Raw genomic sequence first — 24,814 nt, 5'->3', positions numbered from 1 at the left:
CTAATGCTACCCGGGTTTCACTGTTGTGCACTATAGCGGTTGAGCGACAGTAGCTGTTGTGGTCGTAGAGATATGTGTTTGAGGTGGTCGCTGCCACATTAGGGCAGTCATCATTATATTTTCCCTGTCTTTGTCATAAATGTATGTTTCAAGAGACTCTTACGAACCAAATGTTTCCGTATGTTCTGAAATATTCTCGAATGTCTGTAGTACTACAAAATATTCTAGATCACACTGAAATGTTCTTTAACGTTTTCGAATGTACTTGAATATTTTGGAATGTTCCTGAAAATTCCAGCATTTTATTTAACGTTCTCGAATATTTATGAATGTGTTGGAATGTCCTCGAATAATGAAATGATGAAGTGAGTGATGGCAATTTATTTGAAATTAGAGTACAGTTGATTATTGATATGTATTTAATACTTAAGAACACTTTTGATCATTCGATCATATTTTTGGGTGTGAACTACTATTATTTTTATATTTTTAATGCTTCTCTTTGCAATGTTTTCAAGTGTCCTCAAGTGATCTGGAATATTCTCAGAAAACAAACAAAAATAAAAATCACGGAAAGTTGATATTTTTCAGGTTGTGCATAGATAAAATTGATATAGGAATGTCCAGTTGACAATTGGTCTGACATTTCCAACACGTAAATGAGAGTTGAAGTAACCATACTAATCTACTTAGATAACACGGGCATTGCAATAGCAGCTAAGTAATATGTATCAATACACAAAGGTTTTGCTTTTACTGATGTGTAAAATTAGATATGTATCTCGATTCATAGACATAAGCAACACACAGAAAATGACAAGCGGAAAACTCGCAACTTACAGCCGCATTTTACACTCATTCGATCAATACGCTATGAATGCTAAACGCACTCTTTCAGGTGAGAAATTTAAACATTTAATACCTGTCCGTGGCGACACATGTGTAAATCTAGCAGCTTACGGTGAAAACATCAAATGTGCATACAACACTGTAAGTATAGTTAAATATCAATTAGAGGGAAGAATAAAATGATCTTATGTCTCGCAGCATGCAGTAGCAAACAGCACTCAACTTGTAATTGGCCTTACATACTTTATTTTCTCCGCCTATACAGCACGTAATTCTATCTTTCTAGAGACGATAATAAACACTAAAGGCTATATTTCATTTCAAAAATACTATTTCATTTCAAAGATTACACGGTTTCATTAATATCGTAGTTAATCCATTCACAAGTGTTTCAAACGTTCTCAAGATTCGGGGATAGTGAAAAACGTGGAGTAAGTGTCAATATTCGCCAGCAACCGCATTGCATCAAGCTAACCTGCAGAATGGCAGCTGTATTGTGGCATCTAGTCTTGACGTAGGTGGCCCGCTAAGCGGCCGCTTTTACTTGAATACTGTGTGGGACGCAAGGGATAACTCACAGTGGCCCGAATTATACTAACATTATTTCTAAATATAGATATTTATCATGAGGAACATTACAGCATCCGTACTGCCAATACAACTGACTATTAACTTACAAAACAGCTGTTTGTTTACAGGAATAGACTTACACTGAACGTAATGTAAACAATCATCACGAACTTCTGCCTGAAGTGGGAAAACAATTCTGTACAACTGGATGTCAATGAAAATTTGACACTGTACAGCTAATACAAAATTCTTATGAGTTAATATTGACTGTCATCTGAAGAGAGAGGATTACACAAATACAGTAACAAAGGAAATGTCATCGACACGGTTACAGTCCTGTCATCAGTGTGTAATAGGCGTTGTCGTATTGCTATATATATTGCTATATACTATTTCCACATGTACGCCATCTTTAATTACAAAATCATTTCTCTGACTTCAGTGCTCAAAGCATGTACACACTCTGCAAACTCCAGACGATAATTCGAAGAATAACTAAAAATAGTAACCAAACTCCCTGTAAAGATTTGTTTAAACACCTAGAGATTCTAAATGGGCCATGGTGGGTACACCTTCCAACCTGCCATCCACACCAGGAAGAAAATCAGCAATTATCTCGCAAGCAGCAGCATTCTTTATAATGGAACAAAAGCCAAACTAATCTTGCATTTAGCAAGAGTAAACCTACAGAAAATACGAAACAGTAGTTTCTACAAGTAAATGGAACTGTACTATAAATTGTTCAAAGAAATTAACGAGACAACTAAAATCCAACTAAGTCAGTTAAATCAGACCTCTTTAATAATTCAATCTACAAAGTCAAAGATTATTTAGATAACAAATAGTAGGGAATGGTAAGAATTTAACAATAAACTGCTGCCATTCTACGATAAACTCTCATACTTTAATCAGTCTTACTGTATAAACCTGTGACTAGGATCAGTGACGCTTAATTTTAACCTCTTTCCGTTTTCTTGACCTCAGCATCACATTCTTTAAGGTGAGTTGCTGACTGAGCTCTTTCAGACGGGCCATGGTGACAACACGAATAGTTCAGTGGAATGGTCAAAGAATCGTCAGGGTCCCCTTACCAGCTGAAAGACTGTGTGTGTGTGTGTGTGTGTGTGTGTGTGTGTGTTTAGTTTAAACAACGACCAATGATGACTTATTCGCAAATATGAGAGTAAAATACCACTGCTTACAGCACTTAGAAATGAACTACACACCACAGTAGTCTAGACCTATATGAGGTGATATTGCTGTATTCATTTATTAATTTAGTTTTTGATGATTATTTTCTTTTTCACTTACATTGATATGCCTGACATCATTTTGTAAATTACTTATGAATGAATAAACAATTAATTAAATTAATTTGCTCTTATTAATGTGAGGATTTCGATGTCTACCTACATCTACATGGATACTCTGCAAATCACATTTAAATGCCTAGCAGAGGGTTTATCGCACCTCCTTCACAAAAATTTTCTATTATTCCAATTTCGTACAGCGTGCGGAAATAACGAACATCTATATCTTTCCATGTTAGCTCTAATTTCCGTTATTTTATTATGATGATCGTTTCTTCCTACGTATATGATCAAAAGTATTCGAACACCCCCCCCCCCCCCCCCAAGAAACGTACTTTTTTATATTAGGTTCGCAGTGCTGCCACCTTCTACCAGGTGCTCCATATCAGCGACCTCAGTTGTCATTAAACATCGTGAGAAAGCAGAATGGGGTTCCCCGCGGAACTCAACGGACATCGAACGTGGTCAGGTGAATGGGTGTCACTTAAGTCATACGTCTGTACGCGAGATTTCCACACTCCTAAACATCCCTAGGTCCACTGTTTCCGATGTGATAGTGAAGTGGAAACGTGAAGGGACACGTGCAGTACAAAAGCGTACAGGCCGACCTTGTCTGTTGAGTGACAGAGACCACCGACAGTGGAAGAGGGTCGTCATGTGTAATGGGCAGACATCTATCCAGACCATCACACAGGAATTCCAAACTGCACCATGATCCACTGCAAGTACTATGACAGTTATACCGGAGATGAGAAAACTTGTATTTCATGGTCGAGCGGCTGCTCACAATCCCCACATCACACCCGTAAATGCCAAACAACGCCTCGCTTGGTGTAAGGAGCGTAAACTTTGGACTATTGAACAGTGGAAAAACGTTATGTGGAATGGCTAATCACGGTACACAATGTGGCGATGCGATGGCAGGGTGTGGGTATGGCGAATGCCCGATGAACGTCGTCTGCCAGCGTGTGTAGTGCCAACAGTCAAATTCGGAGGGGGTGGTGTTATGGTGTGGTCGTTTCATGGGCGAGGCTTGCACCCGTTGCTGTTTCGCATGTCAGTATCACAGTACAATCCTACATTTGCTTCAAGCATCTTCTTGCTTCCCACTATAGAAGAGAAATTAGAGGATGGCGATTGCATCTTTCAACACGATCGAGCACCTGTTCATAATGCACGGCTTGTGGCGGGATGGTTACACGACAATAACATCCCTGTAATGGACTGGCCTCCACAGAGCCCTGACCTGAAACCTACAGAACACTTTTGGGATGTTTTGGAACGCCGACTTCGTGCGAGGCCTCACCGGCCATATCGATACCACTCCTCAGTGCAGAATTCCGTGAAGGATGGGCTGCCATTCCCCAAGAAACCTTCCAGCACCTGACTGAACGTATGCCTGCGAGAGTGGAAGCTGCCATCAAAAGTCATTTTCAGCCAGGCGCCCGCGTAGTGCAGACAATCTCTTTACCAGATCTGTTACATTTTCCAAGTATCTTGCCATTAAAACCCAATCTTTGGTTAGCCATCCTCACAACACTTTCTGTGTGTTCCTTCGAATGTAAGTTGTTCGCAGTGGTAATTCCTAGGTATTTAGCTGAATTTACAGCCTTTAGATTTGACTGATTTATCGTGTAATCGAAGTTTTACGAATTCATTTTTGCCCTAATGTGGATGACCTCACACTTTTCGGTATTTAAGGTCAATTACCTGTTTTTACACGATCGTTTTGCAATTTGGTTGATCTTCTGGTAACTTTTCTAGTCGATAAAGACAGCATCTGCAAACAACCAAAGACGGCTGCTCAGATTGTTTCCAGACTCGTTTATATACATAAGGAACAGCAAAGGGTATATAACACTACCTTGGGGAACGCCAGAAATCACTTCTGTTTTACTCGATGACTTTCCGTCAGTTACCTCTCTAACGGAAATCACGAATCCAGTCGCGTAACTGAGATGATGTTCCATAAATACGCAATTTCACTACAAGCCGCTTGTGTGGTACAGCGTCAAAAAGCTTCTGGAAATGTAGAAATACGGAATCAATTTGAAATTCCTTTTCAATAGCACTCAACACTTCGTTAGAGTAAAGAGCTAGTTGTGTATAACAAGAACAAAGCTTTCTAAATCAGTGTTGACTGTGTGGCAATAGACCGTTCTCTTTGAGGTAATGCATAATGTTGGAATACAGTATATGTTCCAAATTCCTGCTGCATATTGACATTAATGATATGAGCCTTAATTCTGTGGATACTCCTACTACCTCTCTTGCACTTTCCAGACTTTCCAGTCTTTGTGTACGGATCTTTCGTGGAGCGATCGGTAGTGTATGATTGTTAAATATGGATCTATTGTATCATCATACTCTAAAAGGAACGTCACTGGTGTACAGTCTGGACCGTAAGTCATGCTTTTACTAAGTGATTTAAGTTGCTTCACTACTCCGAGGCTATTTACTTCTACGTTACTCATGTTGGCAGCTGTTCTCGATTCGAATTCTGGAGTATTTACTTCGTCTTCTTTGGTGAAAGAATTTCGGAAGGCTGTGTTTAGGAACTCTGCTTTGTCAGCACTGGATTTTCCGCCAGTTTTCGAGACAAAGTTTCGTTGTGGAAACTATTATAAGCATCACGCATTGAAGTTCGCGCCAAATTTCGAGCTTCTGTAAAGGTTGCCAATGTTGGTGATTTTGGGTCCATTTATATTTGGCATCTTTTTTTCGTTGTTTCTGCAACAGTATTCTGATATATTTTTTCTTCCTGAATAAAAATATATGAAAGTGGTTGTAAGTCGCGCTAATTAGTCACATCAGTATCCTTAGTGTAAGTGGCTCGTTTTTGTCACACACATTCAAAGCCACGATCAAGTGGTGTGGCGCAATTCAGGCACGGGATTGGTCAACTGGAATTGCAGGGTTCAAATCGCTATCAGGTCATTGTCATTTGTGTTTACCACGGCTTTCCATAATTCAGGTAGATTAGAGGATGGGTTTCTTCAAAGACGCTGCTGTCGATTTTCTGCCACATCCATGTCTAGCTGAGTTTGAGAGTCATTTCTGACGACGAAGATGCCAGCAGAATATCAAATTATTACCTTTTTTCTCAAGAATGATAGCGACACGTCAAGCAGTATGGTCTGAAAATTTTTTCGAGCATCGATAGCTTTCTTTACACGATGTTATGCTGATGAATAGCATCGTCGGAGCTGAAACTGCTTGTCAAACAACAGCGAAACCGCCTCTGCACGTTTCAGAACTCAGCGCAGCACACATGCTAAAAGTGTGAACTGCGCTGGAAACGAGCTGATGATCGAATAAGTTTCTCGTCAACGTTCATGCTGAAGTTAAGTTCAAGTTTATCTTTAATTATGCTCCTTCTGAAACAACTTTCAGTTTTACTTTTATATTCTTTTCTCTGTCGGAGGAAGACAATGTCAAACCACCTCCACTAGGACCTTGCCTAGTACAGTGGTGCGGGTCTCCCGCATCGTCCCCTACGCTCCTCCGAGTATGGAACTTCTTCATCATCATCATTCTTTGTATATGTTCTCGTTTATCCTACTTTCATGTCAGTAGCAAAGTTATCTACAGCAGAATTAATAGTATCATAAATTACTTTACTAGTATCATAAATTACTTTTTTTTCTTTGCATGCAATTTTCAGCCACGTTAAGATTGGTTTGAGCCGCAGCGAACTTAGAGAGACTTGCTGCAGTCCTGAATACGTCGAGAGTTAGCTTTTTTGTAATTCGTGCTTCTCGCTATAAGGTGTTATACAATACAAGATGCAGTTTATGTCTGCACTGCACCCATTATCTCTACAAGAGAAGACGCAGCTACACTAATATGCTGCGTTAGAATGAATGAGAATTTGGTTATAATTTTTTATTACTTTAACTACTTAAGACTATTTGATATATTTCATTGCGCTATGAAAGTGCGCTGGTTATCTATTACTTCCTAAACAGTAGTCAGATAGCGTTGTTGTTCATAATTTTCTTCAATAAACGGAACATTTTCAGGTCATTAGAACCGAAGTCTTAACTGCTTCGTACACAGTGTCTGACAGGTAGGTGCTAGCTTTCCATGTTTGTTCATCGGTATCAGTTTGTGTTTCTTGCTTCGCCTCTCGGTTTCTCCCACATTTACACTGGCGGCTGTTGTCGCATATCTCAGTATTTCACCACCGTTCGCCGTGAGGTAGCTTGTAGAGTACAAATGTAGACGCAAATCCTGTCCGCTCCACAGGGCCGAGGCGGCGGTCAGCAGCTGAAACTACGTAAACAGTGGTGGTGGACTGCTGCAGGCGCCAGGCCGCGCGCACACCGACGCGACGGCGCGCCGCGCTTTCGATGACTTCACCTGACCCTGAAACAGCCCAAGTCGTGAGACTCTCCTTTCACGGACTTTCAAGCCGGTTCGATACGTGCTGTTTCGTAAGAAAACTGGGAAGCGGACACCTGAACCCACTGCAGTAAGCTTCCGTAACAACAACGGGCGGTCACAGCGAGCACGGCCACAGACTATTGAAAGGGGACCTCTGTACGATAGGGCTCCAGTTCATTGGAGGAGTACTTATTTCTCGTGCCTGTGTGCTAATCGCACACGTTTTTAATTTTAGGTTCTTGTTAGCAGCCTAACCAGCACGTATTGTACGTTTCTCTCAAATATGCATGGTGGTCCATTGATAGTGACCATGCAAAAGTGGTCCAACTAAAACATTCATATTTCTTTACGTACTACAGGAATATGTAATAAAAAATCGGGGTTCCTATTTTAAAAAACGCAGTTGATATCCATTTCACCTATGGCAGCGCCATCTAGCGGGCCAACCATAGCGCCATCTGGTTTTCCCCTTCAAGCTAGACGAGTTTCGTTCTTTGTAGTTTTTTCGTTTGACGCTTATTTCGTGAAATATTTGGCCCGGTCACGATCAATGGACCACCGTGCATACGAGGGCTATTCGTAAAGTAAGGAACGATAGGTCGTGAAATGGAAACCACAGTGAAAATAACTGTTTCATTTGCAACAGTTAGTTACAACTTCCAGCTACTTGTCTCCAAAGTCGCCTCTCCGACTTAGACGTTCGTCGTAGCGCTGTACCAACTTTCCAGTACCCTCTACGCTGGCCTACAGCTCGTTGTCTGTGCCAAAATGTCGTCTTCAAAGCCAGCGGTTCATGTGAGCTGAGGTGAAACCCAGAGGGAGACAATTACTGGCTGTATTGTGGGTAATCAAACATTTTCAATTGAAAACGATGCAGGAGCATCTTTATTGCCCCTGCAGAATGCGGCTGAGAATTGTCTTGAAGAAGAAAACGCACGACATTTATGTAATGTTGGCTGCATGGCTTCAGGCGAAATTTCTCACCAGGTCCTCGTACTTGGCGGGAGACACTATTGTTCTAGGTATCTTCACGTGCTCCCTGTGTGCTCAGAACTAAAAAGAATGTCGTAACGCAATCGACGGGCATACTAGAGACACTGCCCAACACACCTGTGCAAAACATCATCGGATTTTTCACTGTGGTTTCCATTTCGAGACCGGTCGTTCCTTACTTTCCGAATAACCCTCGTAGTTTCGCATTCCGTCGTAGGACGACGGCAATTACGAATCAGTTGCCTCGGCGCCGTCATCAAAGGATGTGATGTTCTTCTGTGTTTTAGAGGAAAACACTCTGGTAGGAAACTACTAATTTGATAGACTAATTGGCACATCGGTCTTCAGTTCTCCCTTAGCTGCAGACCTGTCGCCAAGGCGAATACAACACAGCGGTTGGACAATAATATGGAAAGACGGTAGAAATATATGCTTGGACATAAATAAGTGTATTGGAAAGAGTTGGTGAGAGAATATGTCTGCTGAAGATTATAAGAGAAAGGAAAAAGAACTGGTTGGGACATTCATTGAGAAGGGAGTGCTTGCTAGCGGATGCTTTGGAAGGATTGGTTTGTGGGAGAAGACTGAGAGGAAGAAGGAGATACAAGATGATAGAAGACATAAATGGAAGAGGAATTTATGCAGACCTGAAGAGAATGGCAGAAGACCGGACAGCCTGGAGAACTACAATGTGAGAACCTGCATGATGATGATGATGACATAAATGCAGATGCTAGCCAGGCCTGCAGATTGTGCTGTTGTGTTTAACCGCGAACGACATCTGTGCAACGTGATCAATACATTGCAAGTATCTGTGGTGGTCAGAACGGTCCTGTGAGTGCATTATGGAGGAGCTAAGTCAGTTCGAATGTGGGAAAGTTGTTGGCGCTCGTATGTTGGATGCTTCCGTAACCGAGGGAGCTGAAGTGTTCGGTGTTTCAAAAGACGCCGTATCGAAGACTGACACCACACACAAGGAAGGCAGAAAGCTTCATCCGCTAAATCATAACGCGGGCGTAGTTGTAAGTTGAGTGATCGTGACAGATGGTCATTGAAGAGGATTGTGGCGGAAAATGAGAGAACTACAGCTTCAAAGGTCAGCCCAGAGCTGAATGTCGCACTCGAGAAGCCTATCAGTACCAAACTAATACGAAGGGAACTCCATAAACAGGGCACTTCAGGACGATCTGCAATTTGAAAACCACTCATCAGTGGTGCAAACGCCCTTAACACGAAAACGTGTTGGCTAAACCATAAGGAGCAGTGGAAGAATATCGAATGGACGGATCAGTCTCGTTTCACACTGTTTCCAACTTCTGGCTGGGTTTACGCCACAAGAGTGAAACATAGCCCGGACTCAGGTACGATTTGGTCAGTTATTCGCGGTCTTGCACGGCCCCCATGGTTAATTTGGAAGACTGCATTACTGCCAAGGGTTATGCTACAATTTTGGCTGATCACGTCCAATGATACAATGTTCGTTCCCCAATGGTGATGCCGTATTCCAAGATGACATGGCAATGTTCGCACGGCTCTCGTAGGCCGGGACTGGTTTTGTGAGCCTGAGGATGCATTGTCGCTCTTCACCTTGCCACCACAGTCACCAGATCTCAATACTATTAAGCCTTTGTGGTTTACTTTGGGGACAAGGTTGCGTGATTGCTATCCACCTCCGCCATCGTTACCTGATCTTGCGACACGATTCCCTTGAAAACATAAAAGACCAGTATTTATCCTTTCCGAAATCAATGGAAGTTGTTTTGAATGCCAACGATTTTCCTGGACCATATTAGGCATGTTAATGTACTGTAATAGTAGTGTTTCCATGTTTTTGTCCACCCTCTGTAATTTGGAGTGTCATTCATAGGGCTGTCGCATATTGATTATGTTCGTTACTGAGTAACGGGTATTTCATGAGACTGAGAGTATCGCTTCGTTAAAGCTTGAAACGTTTCCTTACCTGCAGTTTTACTTCCATACACGAATTTCGTGCCCGACTCAGAACAAGCCGGTAGATTTCGTGTTCCCGCAGTTCGTTACACTCGGAGTAACGGGCACGTTTCGTTACTTGTCTGTGTTCTTCCTCGTATATTTGTAATTTTTTTATTCCTCGCATTTGTTATTGTCGGCGAAGAAAGTCGTTGGGTGCACGGAGTACGGAATACATCTTGTCCCTCGCTTTGTTTTATTTCATCGTGTGCATTTCGCCTGCGACTCGGACGAAGTCGGCAGTATTCGTAATCCCATTCCTTATTTTAACATGCTTCACTTCCTATCTTACGGCAATCTTCTTGCCTTTTGATAATTCCCGACATTAAAACGCGGTTATTGCAGGGCTATGGACAGTGGGTCCTGCGTCCTGCGTCTGTATATCGCCGTGCCTCCCCACATCAGAGGCAGCTGGCGCACCTCTGCCGTGTCTGCCTCTCGCGGCCTACGTGTGGCAGTGTCGTGGCGATTCGGTTTGGAATTACAAACATCAAAAAAAGTTATGCTTCACCTCGGTTCCGAGAGTTCCGGAACCTGTACAGAAAACTGGAACAGAGATCAACATAAACATCATTTCCGCCTTTTTTATTGCTCATGAAAACCACACATTGCATGTTGTACCACCATACAGCGAGACCTTCAGAGGTGGTGGTCCAGATTGCTGTACACACCGGTACCTCTAATACCCAGTAGCACGTCCTCTTGCATTGATGCATGCCTGTATTCGTCGTGGCATATTTTCCACAAGTTCATCAAGGCACTGTTGATCCAGATTGTCTCATTCCTCAACGGCGATTCGGCGTAGATCCCTCAGAGTGGTTTGCGGTTCACGTCGTCCATAAACAGCCATTTTTCAGTCTATCATAGGCATGTTCGATAGGGTTCATGTCTGGAGAAAATGCTGGCCATTCTTGTCGAGCGTTGTCATTATGCTGAAGGAAGTCGTTTATAAGATGTGCACGATGGGGGCGTGAATTGTCGTCCACGAAGACGAATGCCTCGCCAATATGCTGCCGATATGGTTGCACTATCTGTCGGAGGATGGCATTCACGTATCGTACAGCCGTTACGTCACCTTCCGTGACCACTAGCGGCGTGCGTCGGCCCCACGTAATGCCACCCCAAAACAGCAAGGAACCTCCACCTTGCTGCACTCTCCGGACAGTGTGTCTCAGGCGTTCAGCCTGACCGGGTTACCTCAAAACATGTCACTGACGATTGCCTGGTTGAAGGCATATGCGACACTCATCGGTGAAGAGAACGTGATGCCAATCCTGGGAGCGGTCGTGGTTGCAAAGATGGACCCCGGCAGTGTGAACAATAAGAAGCTTGCAACATATTTTTGCGATCATGTGGTTCATAGTATCTTTACAAAAATTGTGTAAAGAAGTGCTCACTTGTGGCTTGGCTCGTTTACAACTTTTTTTGTACGCGCACTATGAACCAGGTGACAACAGCAATATGCTGCAGGAATCATAGTGTTGAAACTCGCAAATAATGCGATAGCTGTAACGTTCTGAAGAAGGGCACTAAGTTCCTGAAACCGGCTGAGGAGACAAAACTTCTTTCTTGCACCTGACTGCTGTTTATTTCGATGAATAACTATATTTCTCAATCTATTTTACACTGATTCAAGCTCTCCAAGTAGAAAGAATTTCTCGTTTTAGCGAAGTTGAAACTAAGCTCTACGTTTGATTACAGAGATCTATGGTGCAGAAGGGTCGCCGAAAATTGCTGTAAATGTTCCTTTTTTTTTAGTAACACACTTGACTTTTCCATGATGTTTCGGTATTACAACCGGATGACATGGACTTCGCCGGCCGGAATGGCCGACGGGTTCTAGGCGCTACAGTCGGGAACCGCGCGACCGCTACGGTCGCAGGTTCGAATCCTACCTCGGGCATGGATGTGTGTGATGTCCTTAGGTTAGTTAGGTTTAAGTAGTTCTAAGTTCTAGGGGACTGATGACCTCAGCAGTTAAGTCCCATAGTGCTCAGAGCCATTTTTGAACACGGACTTCTTGGCACGGTATTTCGAATGACAACCATTCAGTCGTCTTCAGGTGAGCGTTTTGCACTGGAGATCTATAGTTCACATCGCTAACTTTATAGCAAAAGTTGGCACGGGGACGGATGTGTAAAGCAGCCGCTACGTGAGCAACCTCTGTTGTGTTTCGTATCCTCTTCGAATTTTACTCCATCTGTGCCGCGCAGGTGTATTTGTATGGTGGTACTTCGTGTGCCCTCTCTGTCGGAATGCGGCTGCATCGCTACATGTGTCAATAGTCATAAAATCTTTTCTTTCTGAAAATATCAAAGAAACCACCGGGTCCCACGCCTTATCTAGTTGAAAGCCGCCATCACAGGTAAGCGGTTGCCTCTGCCCGTGCGTCTCTGCGCCAACTTTTGGTATAAAGTTAGGTACGTGTACTGGCAGTTTCCAGTGCAAAACACTCACCTGAACAGGGATGAATGGTTGTCAGCCGAAATTTCATGGCAAGAAGTTGACGTCGTCCGGCTGCAGTCCAGAAACTTCATGGAATACTTTTTAATGAACGAAAATTTCAGGAATCACAGAGTTGGCTTTGCTGAAAGGAAGCTGCTATTTTGAACCTAAAGGACAACTCTGGAAGGAGCCGCCAGCCCTCTGTGTCTCTTTCAGTACGTTCATCGGGATAGGGATCTGTTCCGGACATCGTTGAGGTCGAGCGAAGCTTGCCGTGTGAAGTATTCCGAGCTGCAGCGCATTCTAAACAGAAAACCAGTCTCCTGCAGCTCGCTGGGTTATTCCAAGAGGTCAGGGGAGCAACATGGCCAAACATCTCCCCCACAACGTGGGGCAGTACTGCAGTGCCGTCTTTCGGAATTCTGAGCTGGATGAAAGAGCATCGTTCAGCCAGCGTAAATTTACGGCCGTCGTGAGGACTGAGAAATGATTTGTAAGCATAAACTTGAGGGAACGATCAAGTTTAAGGCCTGCCCGGGAGAAGGCGAGCCTGCTCGGAGGTTGGTCGCGTGAAGGCCACGGCGGTTGCGACAGCGCTGCCGCAGCCGGCGTCATCGTCGAATCACAGCCTCCCGAGGTTAGCGGGCGGTATACTGCATTTCTGACACTGCACACTGTCCGTACCCACAGTGATTTCACTCCGATCTTTGGGACCTCGAGCCATGACGCGTGACGAAGGAAATCTAAATTCCTGACTGCATCCTTTTCCATTTTTTCTATTAAATCTCTTACTTTTAATGGAATTTACACTACAGTTCTTTTGAGGAAAAGTGCATAGTTCTCATAATAATTGTTACTTTGTGGTGTTGCGTAGTCATGTATATCCACAACCTCCTTATTCATTCCAGTCTATTTTTGATAACATGCAAAACAGCCTACGTCCCTTTAACCCGTTAGGCATTTTTCTTCACCAACAGAGCATCAATCCTGATTACTGAAAGTCTGTACCCGCCTCTTTCACCGAGTTCCCTCACGCACACCTCTGCGGTGGCACTCGACTCAAGAAGTACGCCTCTTCGAATCTTCGTGATGGATGAAATTGTCACTGCCAGTATTTCGCCGGCGAGGGAAGAATAGGTGGTGGCATAAAGGTCCTCACCACCAGTCTGTGCGCCTATCTCCTACATTAAGTTCCAAACATGTCTGCAGTGTGTCATGAAGTGAGATCATGTGACACTGTCACTTGTGACCCGTCGGATGGAGACATTAAACGTGGCGGTCCCCTTGCTGCTATACGAGAAGAATAGAGTACGTGCCGGCATCGGATTTCATCCTCTCCCTCTCTTCGTCGTCATACAAAACAAACATAACACTATACTAAACACGCACGCCTACATTCCCAAATACACGTATGACAAACCTCTCGCGTACCCGCACGGAAAGGGGCGAATGTGCACCGAGGAAGAACATCCTCTCCGCTCGACGGCTAAACCCACTTTATCAGATACCTCAGCCAACAATCCCAATTGACCATTTCTTGTTCAAATGTTCAAATGGCTCTGAGCACTATGGGACTTAACTTCTGAGGTCATCAGTCCCCTAGAACTTAGAACTACTTAAACCTAACTAACCTAAGGACATCACACACATCCATGCCCGAGGCAGGATTCGAACCGGCGACCGTAGCGGTCGCGCGGCTCCAGACTGAAGCGCCTAGAACCGCTCGGCCACTCGGGCCGGCGACCATTTCTTGCTTCTCAAGGAAAGGTCTCTTACTGACAAGTGAAGTGACAGGTATTTCATCACTGTAGAAGTATATAACAACAACTTGAGACCAAATGAAACATGTACGCCAGTGTAAAGCGTTTCCGACCAGTCGTATCATTGGACATCGTAGGCCCCCAGCGGCGGCACCGCAGTCGTCAGTTCTCGCATGTAAACAATCATAAACGTGCCGAATGGCATTCTGCGATACACTACCCCAACCATCTTGCGCATTTTGTTGCAATTCGGCGATGGTTTTTGCAGGATCAGGAGAATAACTAAGTTGCCACATTTCATCATGACCCATAGGTGTTCAATTGACAATAGAGCTAGGCCAAGGCTGTTGTTTTTGCACGTTGCGTTGCAGCAGCCGTATGTCGACGCACACTGCCCTGCTGCAAAAGCACATCACTCTCCTGTGGATGAAATGGCGGATCCAGGGGATAACAGCCTGTGCAATATAGCGGGCACTGATTACCCATAGAAACATCAAACGTGATCGCGAGTGCGTCGTGCCTGAATGTGCTGTAGGATAAGCGGCTCACCAGGTCTGCGCCGTATAGTATACGTCCATTGTTCGCACAGGGACAGAACTTACTCTCATCACTGACGGGGAGAGAGAGCCATTCCATTTTCCCATCGAGTCTCCAATCACGAGGGTAGCCATGCTTCGGTTGTCGTGGTGTCAGTGGTAGCCTGGCCAGAGGTATACGCGAGCTTAATCCTGCTGCAAGCATACGATTTCCAGTAGTTGCTGATGACACAGCAGTTGCAGCATTATGCCCGGATTTCGCCCCTAGATGACATTCGGTCGGCCACTGCTTCTCGCACAGTGGGTCGATCTTGACGTGCGTCTTTACTACTCAGACGTTCAAAATGTTCTACAGACCATTGCTGAAAGCAGAGACACACCACCGAGAACTTGTACCCAACAGGTGCAGCAACACGCCGAGATATCGCTCCAGCTTCCTGCCGGACCACAAGGTGACCCCGTTCAAATTTCTGAAGCTGTTGAACAGCAGTATCCACACGTCAATGTGGCGTGATTGTATCCTAGAATGAATGTTATAAACGCTGTCACCTCTAAACTCAGCACAGCTACTGCCTGCAGTGTCAAGATAGAGGCTTCACAGACAGACTTCCTGAGAATTATGATGGCCGATGAGCGTGACAAATGAATCACTAACACTAAAACCCCTCACTGTGCACGTATTAATCGGGGTGCCACTGAAAACAGTCCTTGAGGTTGTTCTATTTTTTTCCGAACATGTACTATAGTACTTCAAAGAAAGCTTGAACATCCTTCGTCAGCCGTCCGCTGTGGCAGAGTGGTTCTAGGCGCTTCAGTCCGGAACCGTGCTGCTGCTACGGTCGCAGGTTCGAATCCTGCCTCGGGCATGGATGTGTGTGATGTCCTTAGGTTTGTTAGGTTTAAGTAGTTCCAAGTCTAGGGGACTTATGACCTCAGATATTAAGTCCCATAGTGCTCAGAACCATTTGAACCATTCTTCGACAATGTGCCCGTCCTCCTGCAATACAAGTCTCTCTCGCGTAGTGGTAGATGTTCAGATTGCTCTCAATACGCCGGAATCAGGATAAAGTTTTCTGTTCAATGATGCACCAAAATCTGACATTTCTCATTTATCCTACATACCGTTCAACTGTCATTGCTGTTAGATTGCGGTGACCACATTAGCATTCAACACGCAAGCTCCTTGTTGAAGTAGGACTCCAGCGAATTCATTTTGGCATACAACACGCAAGAGACAGAGTTCGGTTACAACATTTGTTGTTTATTAATACTGTTAATAATAGTAGTTACTTCCCTTGTAGAGTAAGTTTGTGATTATTGTAGTCAGGTTTTTAACATCTTTTTATTGTAGTAGCGGAACTTAGAAAAAGTAAAATTTTACCATGAGTGAGAAGTGTGGGCTTTGCCGTAGGTTCGTGAGTAGTGGATTGCGGTGTGAGACTTGTTCGACGTATTTTCACTGGGGGAATTCAGTGGGGAAGCCAGTGGGCATTCTGGTGAGATCCTCTCCTGGAACTGCAGGTTATGTAGCAAGAGTAAGTTGATAGAGGAGCAGGAGCGTAAGATCTGTGCCCCTCAGGTGCAGTTGAAAAACGCACAGGAGGAGCTAGATAGGATGAGGAGGGAGAGGGGGGTTGGGGAATGGGAGCTGGCTGTTGGCAAGAGATCTGCTAGGAGAAGAAGATTTTCAGATAGTTTTACTATTGGTGTTTACAATAGATATGACCAACTGTCAAAGTCTAGTGGAGAGGAATCTCTAGTAGCTGTAGATGTAGGAAGTATGCAGCAGACCTCAGTAGTTACTGTGCCTAGAACAGTTGCAAAGTCGAAGAGGAAGAAGAAGGTTCTGCTGTTAGGTAGTTCTCATGGCAGAGGTGTAGGCCAGCAGTTGCAGGAAGTGCTGGGGAGTGAGTACCAGGTCACCAGCATTGTGGAGACTAATGCAGGGTTGGCTCAGGTGACTGTTAACATAAGGGGGTTATGTAGGGATTTTACTAAAGAGGATCAGGTAGTGATTGTGGTAGGGATGGGGAGTATAACATAGATGGTGACCTGGAAAAGATAGCCACTCAGACTGGCAACACGAATGTGCATTTCGTGGAACTGTTTCAGCGTCACGATCTGCCTCATCTTAATACAGCCGTCAGGCGTAATAACATGAGACTTGGGGGTGCGCTGATGACAGAAAGCATGGGTCACATTTCAGTGGTGTCGGTGGAGTCTATCAGCAGGACGGGTTTCACTAGACATGGCCTGCACCTCAACAGGTATGGGAAGGGGAGGTTGGCAAAGCTTATAGGTGACAGCATAGGTGGGGTTGGTGGGATCACTCATGGAAAATTCCTGCAGTAGTGGGTGTTAGAGCTGCACCTTTTTTAGATTGAAGTCAGCTGATAGGTATTCCTGCTTAAGGGAAGTCTCTCTAACAAGGAAATCACTTTTGACAAAGCTTAGGTATCCGAGTAATGTGGGAATTAGTATATTTCATCAAAATATACAAGGTATTAGGGATAAAGTTAGTGAACTGCTTATAGACGTTGACTCAGAAATTATTGGTATATCTGAACACTTCTTAAATAAGGAGGTAATTCTGAGGCTTCCTTTACCAGGATACAGGTTGGCTGCAGCTTTTCGAGGAGCTCTTTGCGAAGTGGGGGAGTAGCCATGTATGTGAAAAACGGCATCCCATTTGAGTCAATTGATGTTTCAAAGTACTGCACTGAAAAGGTGTTTGAATGTTGTGCAGGTGTGGTTAGATTTAACGGAGCTAAACTTCTAACTGTTGTTATTTATAGATCCCCAGACTCCGATTTCACAACATTTTTGTTAAAGCTAGAGGAGGTTCTTGGTTCACTTTACAGGAAATACAAAAAGTTAGTTACATGTGATGACTTCAATATTAATTGTATAAGTGATTGTGCAAGGAAGAGGATGCTGGTAGACCTCTTTAATTCATATAATCTTATGCAAACCGTATTCTTTCCAACGAGAGTGCAAGGGAACAGTAGAACAACCATAGACAACATTTTTGTTCATTCCTCATTACTAGAAGGGCATTCTGTTAGCAAACGGTGAATGGCCTTTCAGATCATGATGCACAAATTTTAACTTTAAAAGATTTTTGTGCTGCAACACGTGTTAAATATAGTCATCAGCTGTTCAGGAAAGCTGATCCAGTTGCTGTAGAGACCTTTGTAAACCTTATAAAGGAACAAGAGTGGCAAGATGTTTATAGCGCTGATAAAGTAGACGATAAATATAATGCTTTTCTCAAGACTTTTCTCATTCTCTTTGAAAGTTGCTTGCCGTTAGAACGTTTAAAACAGGGTACTAGCACAAACAGGCAGCCTGGGTGGCTGACTAGAGGGATAAAAATATCTTGTAGAACAAAGTGGCAATTATATCAAAACGTTAGAAACAGTCAAAATCTAGATGCAGCAGCCCATTACAAACAGTATTGTAAGGTGCTTAAAAATGTTATTAGGAAGGCAAAATGTATGTGGTATGCAGATAGAATAGTTAAATCTCACGATAAAATTAAAACCATATGGTCAGTCGTAAAGGAAGTTGCTGGTCTGCAGAGACAGGTCGAGGATATAGAATCAGTGCGTAGTGGGAATGTCCGTGTTACTGATAAGTCGCATATATGTACAGTATTTAATAATCACTTTCTGAATATAGCAGGTGAACTAAATAGAAACCTAGTCCCAACAGGGAATCATATAGCGCTCTTAGAAAAACGTGTTCCGAGACTGTTACCTGAAATGCTCCTCCATGATACTGACAAGAGGGAGATTGAGTTAATAATTAAATCACTAACAACCAAGAACTCTCATGGATATGACGGGGTTTCTAGCAGAATACTGAAGTATTGTTCTATGTATGTTAGCCCAGTTCTCAGCCATATCTGTAACTTTTCCTTTAGGAGTGGTCGGTTTCCTGACCGATTACTCAGTAGTGAAGCCACTTTATAAAAAGGGAGACATTGATAATGTTGACAATTTTAGACCTATTTCTATGCCATCGGTGTTTGCTAAAGTTATCGAGAAGCTTGTATATACAAGGTTACTGGAGCATTTAAATTCACATAATTTGCTGTCAAATGTTCAGTTTGGTTTTAGAAATGGTTTAACAACTGAAAATGCTATATTCTCTTTTCTCTGTGAGGTTTTGGACGGATTAAATAAAAGGTTGCGAACGCTAGGTGTTTTCTTTGATTTAACGAAGGCTTTTGACTGTGTTGACCGAACAGAAAGCAGAGGGTAATTCTCCGCAATGTTGAGAGTGGTAGTGATGTTCAGTCCCAATGGGGCATTGTTAAGTGGGGCGTTCCCCAAGGGTCGCTGCTGGGGCCACTGCTGTTTCTTATTTATATAAATGATATTTATACAGATAGCCGTACCGTAGGTGCAACCACAACGGAGGGGTATCTGTTGAGAGGCCAGACAAACGTGTGGTTCCTGAAGAGGGGCAGCAGCCTTTTCAGTAGTTGCAAGGGCAACAGTCTGGATGATTGACTGATCTGGCCTTGTAACAATAACCAAAACGGCCTTGCTGTGCTGGTACTGCGAACGGCTGAAAGCAAGGGGAAACTACAGCCGTAATTTTTCCCGAGGGCATGCAGCTTTACTGTATGATTACATGATGATGGCGTCCTCTTGGGTAAAATATTCCGGAGGTAAAATAGTCCCCCATTCGGATCTCCGGGCGGGGACTACTCAAGAGGATGTCGTTATCAGGAGAAAGAAAACTGGCGTTCTACGGATCGGAGCGTGGAATGTCAGATCCCTTAATCGGGCAGGTAGGTTAGAAAATTTAAAAAGGGAAATGGATAGGTTGAAGTTAGATATAGTGGGAATTAGTGAAGTTCGGTGGCAGGAGGAACAAGACTTCTGGTCAGGTGACTACAGGGTTATAAACACAAAATCAAATAGGGGTAATGCAGGAGTAGGTTTAATAATGAATAGGAAAATAGGAATGCGGGTAAGCTACTACAAACAGCATAGTGAACGCATTATTGTGGCCAAGATAGATACGAAGCCCACGCCTACTACAGTAGTACAAGTTTATATGCCAACTAGCTCTGCAGATGACGAAGAAATTGAAGAAATGTATGATGAAATAAAAGAAATTATTCAGATTGTGAAGGGAGACGAAAATTTAATAGTCATGGGTGACTGGAATGCGAGTGTAGGAAAAGGGAGAGAAGGAAACATAGTAGGTGAATATGGATTGGGGGACAGAAATGAAAGAGGAAGCCGCCTGGTAGAATTTTGCACAGAGCACAACATAATCATAACTAACACTTGGTTTAAGAATCATGAAAGAAGGTTGTATACATGGAAGAACCCTGGAGATACTAAAAGGTATCAGATAGATTATATAATGGTAAGACAGAGATTTAGGAACCAGGTTTTAAATTGTAAGACATTTCCAGGGGCAGATGTGGACTCTGACCACAATCTATTGGTTATGACCTGTAGATTAAAACTGAAGAAACTACAAAAAGGTGGGAATTTAAGGAGATGGGACCTGGATAAACTAAAAGAACCAGAGGTTGTACAGAGATTCAGGGAGAGCATAAGGGAGCAATTGACAGGAATGGGGGAAATAAATACAGTAGAAGAAGAATGGGTAGCTTTGAGGGATGAAGTAGTGAAGGCAGCAGAGGATCAAGTAGGTAAAAAGACGAGGGCTAGTAGAAAGCCTTGGGTAACAGAAGAAATATTAAATTTAATTGATGACAGGAGAAAATATAAAAATGCAGTAAGTGAAACAGGCAAAAAGGAATACAAACGTCTCAAAAATGAGATTGACAGGAAGTGCAAAATGGCTAAGCAGGGATGGCTAGAGGACAAATGTAGGGATGTAGAGGCCTATCTCACTAGGGGTAAGATAGATACCGCCTACAGGAAAATTAAAGAGACCTTTGGAGATAAGAGAACGACTTGTATGAATATCAAGAACTCAGATGGAAACCCAGTTCTAAGCAAAGAAGGGAAAGCAGAAAGGTGGAAGGAGTATATAGAGGGTCTATACAAGGGCGATGTACTTGAGGACAATATTATGGAAATGGAAGAGGATGTAGATGAAGATGAAATGGGAGATATGATACTGCGTGAAGAGTTTGACAGAGCACTGAAAGACCTGAGTCGAAACAAGGCCCCCGGAGTAGACAATATTCCATTGGAACTACTGACGGCCGTGGGAGAGCCAGTCCTGACAAAACTCTACCATCTGGTGAGCAAGATGTATGAAAAAGGCGAAATACCCTCAGACTTCAAGAAGAATATAATAATTCCAATCCCAAAGAAAGCAGGTGTTGACAGATGTGAAAATTACCGAACTATCAGCTTAATAAGTCACAGCTGCAAAATACTAACACGAATTCTTTACAGACGAATGGAAAAACTAGTAGAAGCCAACCTCGGGGAAGATCAGTTTGGATTCCGTAGAAACACTGGAACACGTGAGGCAATACTGACCTTACGACTTATCTTAGAAGAAAGATTAAGAAAAGGCAAACCTACGTTTCTAGCATTTGTAGACTTAGAGAAAGCTTTTGACAATGTTGACTGGAATACTCTCTTTCAAATTCTAAAGGTGGCAGGGGTAAAATACAGGGAGCGAAAGGCTATTTACAATTTGTACAGCAACCAGAAGGCAGTTATAAGAGTCGAGGGACATGAAAGGGAAGCAGTGGTTGGGAAGGGAGTAAGACAGGGTTGTAGCCTCTCCCCGATGTTGTTCAATCTGTATATTGAGCAAGCAGTAAAGGAAACAAAAGAAAAATTCGGAGTAGGTATTAAAATTCATGGAGAAGAAATAAAAACTTTGAGGTTCGCCGATGACATTGTAATTCTGTCAGAGACAGCAAAGGACTTGGAAGAGCAGTTGAATGGAATGGACAGTGTCTTGAAAGTAGGATATAAGATGAACATCAACAAAAGCAAAACAAGGATAATGGAATGTAGTCTAATTAAGTCGGGTGATGCTGAGGGAATTAGATTAGGAAATGAGGCACTTAAAGTAATAAAGGAGTTTTGCTATTTGGGGAGCAAAATAACTGATGATGGTCGAAGTAGAGAGGATATAAAATGTAGGCTGGCAATGGCAAGGAAAGCGTTTCTGAAGAAGAGAAATTTGTTAACATCCAGTATTGATTTAAGTGTCAGGAAGTCATTTCTGAAAGTATTCGTATGGAGTGTAGCCATGTATGGAAGTGAAACATGGACGATAAATAGTTTGGACAAGAAGAGAATAGAAGCTTTCGAAATGTGGTGCTACAGAAGAATGCTGAAGATTAGATGGGTAGATCACATAACTAATGAGGAAGTATTGAATAGGATTGGGGAGAAGAGAAGTTTGTGGCACAACTTGACCAGAAGAAGGGATCGGTTGGTAGGACATGTTCTGAGGCATCAAGGGATCACCAATTTAGTATTGGAGGGCAGCGTGGAGGGTAAAAATCGTAGAGGGAGACCAAGAGATGAATACACTAAGCAGATTCAGAAGGATGTAGGTTGCAGTAGGTACTGGGAAATGAAAAAGCTTGCACAGGATAGAGTAGCATGGAGAGCTGCATCAAACCAGTCTCAGGACTGAAGACCACAACAACAACAACATAAATGATATGCCTTCTAGTATTACAGGTGATTCAAAAATATTTCTGTTTGCTGATGACACCAGCTTGATAGTGAAGGATCTTGTGTGTAATATTGAAACAGTAACAAATAATGTAGTTCATGAAATAAGTTCGTGGCTTGTGGAAAATAATTTGATGCTAAATCACATTAAGACTCAGTTTTTACAGTTTCTAACTCACAATTCAACAAGAACCGATATTTTGATCAGACAGAATAGGCATACTACAAGCGAGACGGAACAGTTCAAGACGTTCGGATAGATAGTAAGCTGTTGTGGAAAGCCCATGTCCAGGATCTTGTTCAGAAGCTAAATGCTGCTTTATTTACCACTAGAACAGTATCTGAAATAAGTGACACTTCAACACGAAAAGTAGTCTACTTCGCATATCTTCATACGCTTATGTCGTATGGTATTACTTTTTGGGGTAATTCTTCTGATTCAAAAAGGGTATTTTTGGCTCAAAAACGGGCTGTTCGAGCTATATGTGGTGTAAGTTCGAGAACGTCTTGTCGACCCCTATTCAAAAATCTGGGAATTCTGACATTGCCCTCACAGTATACATTTTCTTTAATGTCGTTTGTTGTTAGCAATATTAGCCTATACCCAAGAGTTAGCAGCTTTCACTCAGTTAATACCAGGCAGAAATCAAATCTGCATGTAGAATGCACTTCCTTGACTCTTGTGCAGAAAGGAGTGCAGTATTCTGCTGCATCCATTTTCAATAAGCTACCACAAGAACTCAAAAATCTTAGCAGTAGCCCAAACTCTTTTAAGTCTAAACAGAAGAGTTTCCTCATGGCTCACTCCTTCTATTCTGTCGAGGAGCTCCTGGAAGAGCTAAAAAATTAAGCAAATTCCAGTGTTACATTGTTGATTTTCTTCATTTAAACTTACGACTTGTCACCTGAATATGTTTTTTTATATTTCATTTTATCTGTTTCTAATATCGTGTTATAATTTCATGTATTGACTCGTTCCATGACCATGGAGACTTCTCCTTAATTTGGTCCCACGGAACAATAAATAAATAAATAAATAAATTCCAGATCGAGGCGTTTGTGGTTCCTGGTATACAGAGTACGACACCGCGGTATGTTCGCCACTATTTCAACTAGCAGCGAATGAGTTGCATCTTCGATAGAGTCGAGTCTACAAAAATGTTCAATGTGTGTGAAATCTGATGGGACTTAACTGCTAAGGTCATCAGTCCCTAAGCCTACACACTACTTAACCTAAAGTACCCTAAGGATAAACACACACACCGATGCCCGAGGGAGGACTCGAACCTCCGCCGGGACCAGCCGGCGAGTCTACACTTGCTGCGTTGTTGCAGGGAACAGGAGTCTAATGACGAGGTCATTAGAGTCAGAGTTCCGAATGAACAAAAATGAGGAGACATTGTCTCGTGTCTTCTTCAAATGAACCATTCCAGCAATTACTTCAAGCAGTCAGGAAATCATAGATACCCTTAAGTCAGAATCGCCAGGTGAGGATCTGAACCCATCGTCTCCCAAATACATGTCCACTGTGCTAACCACTGCGTCACCTCGGTGAGTGTCGTACTTTACTCTCGAGCCGACGCTGTAGGTCATACTGTACGGCCATGTGGAGACGACGTGCAGTAGTCAAATGGTTCAAATGGCTCTGAGCACTATGGGACTTAACTTCTGAGGTCATCAGTCCCCTAGAACTTAGAACTAGTTAAACCTAACTAACCTAAGGACATCACACACATCCATGCCCGAGGCAGGATTCGAACCTGCGACCATCACGGTCGCGCGGTTCCAGACCGTAGCGCCTAGAACCGTTCGGCCACCCCGGCTGGCCGTGCAGTAGTCCTTTACATGGATCAGCACCTGGTCGTTTTCTGTCAGATGATCTTCTGTCCATTGGTGCCAAACATGGGTCACTTAAAGAGCAACTTGCTCTGGACGATCTGAAATGTAACTGTGAGATGAAACGATTTTTCACAGACCGTTCATTCCCGTTTGAGGAAATTCTCTACGAGTATTCATCCGAGGCAAATTCAAAATTGCTTTCACGTTCCTATTTTGGTTGACCACTTTTTTATGACTGTGCTGGGCTTAACAGGGCAGGGCAAATAGCGGCCCGCAGCCATACGCGGCCCGCTAATGGTTTTTGGCCGGCCCGCCTACACAGTCAGAGAAATCTGTCTTGAACCGTGCGCGACCGAAAATGTTCACTACGACAGCCACGTAATCACGCATGCGAAGTGTAAATACTGTTCGCGCAAATCAATGTGACACTCGTTGCGGCGGATAATGTGAGCGACCATAAAGGCATTTCCCATTTACACTCGGCCCCATCA

This window comes from Schistocerca americana, chromosome 3, assembly GCF_021461395.2.
Source record: "Schistocerca americana isolate TAMUIC-IGC-003095 chromosome 3, iqSchAmer2.1, whole genome shotgun sequence".
In the NCBI taxonomy this organism is placed as follows: domain Eukaryota; kingdom Metazoa; phylum Arthropoda; class Insecta; order Orthoptera; family Acrididae; genus Schistocerca; species Schistocerca americana.
Note: the sequence above shows the minus strand (reverse complement) of the source record.